At 40.1% G+C, this 1124-nt stretch overlaps 1 non-coding gene across 1 annotated transcript; it reads right to left on the bottom strand.

Moving 5' to 3' along the window:
- Window positions 1–612: 612 nt before the first annotated feature.
- On the bottom strand, window positions 613–716 carry LOC112713988 (small nucleolar RNA R71). Its single transcript, XR_003158951.1, has one exon. It is a non-coding gene; the product is annotated as a small nucleolar RNA R71 (small nucleolar RNA).
- Window positions 717–1124: the final 408 nt, after the last annotated feature.

The following is a 1124-nucleotide window of genomic DNA, read 5'->3' as shown; positions in this document are numbered from 1 at the left end:
TCTACTAATAATAAGGATCCTTTTTACTGTGACATAGAGGATTCTTCTTCCTTTTCTTTTTCTCTTCTCTTTCATATGAGCAGGAACAAGGAAAAAGGCATTCTTGTTGAAGCTGATCCTGAACCTGAAAGGACTCTGAAGAGGAAACTAAGAGAAGCCAAATTACAACAATCCAGAGACAACCTTTCTGAAATTTTCGAACAAGAGAAGGAGATGGCAGCTGAACCCAACAACAATAATGCAAGGAGGATGCTTGGTGATTTTACTAAACCCATGTCTAAGCTTGATGGAAGAAGCATCTCACTTGCTGAAATTGGAGCAAACAATTTTGAGCTGAAACCTCAATTAGTTGCTCTAATGCAACAGAACTGCAAGTTTCATGGACTTCCATCTGAAGATCCTTACCAGTTTTTAACTGAGTTCTTGCAGATTTGTGAGACTGTTAAGACGAATGGAGTAGATCCTGAAGTCTATAGGCTCATGCTTTTCCCTTTTGCTGTAAGAGACAGAGCTAGAACATGGTTGGACTCACAACCTAAAGATAGCCTGGACTCCTGGGATAAGCTGATCACGGCCTTCTTGGATAAATTCTTTCCTCCTCAAAAGCTGAGCAAGCTTAGAGTGGATGTTCAGACCTTCAAGCAAAAAGATGGTGAATCCCTCTATGAAGCTTGGGAAAGATACAAGCAGATGACCAAAAAGTGTCCTTCTGACATGTTTTCAGAGTGGACCATATTAGATATATTCTATTATGGTCTATCTGAGTTTTCCAAGATGTCATTGGACCACTCTACAGATGGATCCATTCACCTAAAGAAAATGCCTGCAGAAGCTCAGGAACTTATTGACATGGTTGCAAATAACCAATTCATGTATACTTCTGAGAGGAATTCCGTGAATAATGGGACGCCTCAGAGGAAGGGAGTTCTTGAAATTGATGCTCTGAATGCCATATTGGCTTAGAACAAAATGTTGACTCAGCAAGTCAACATGATTTCTCAAAGTCTGAATGGATGGCAAAATGCATCCAACAGTACTAAAGAGGCATCTTCTGAAGAAGAAGCTTATGATCCTGAGAACCCTGCAATAGCAGAGGTAAATTACATGGGTGAACCTTATGGAAA

Source organism: Arachis hypogaea, chromosome 1 (assembly GCF_003086295.3).
Source record: "Arachis hypogaea cultivar Tifrunner chromosome 1, arahy.Tifrunner.gnm2.J5K5, whole genome shotgun sequence".
NCBI classification, from domain to species: domain Eukaryota; kingdom Viridiplantae; phylum Streptophyta; class Magnoliopsida; order Fabales; family Fabaceae; genus Arachis; species Arachis hypogaea.
This window is presented reverse-complemented; position numbering and strand designations above follow the sequence as displayed.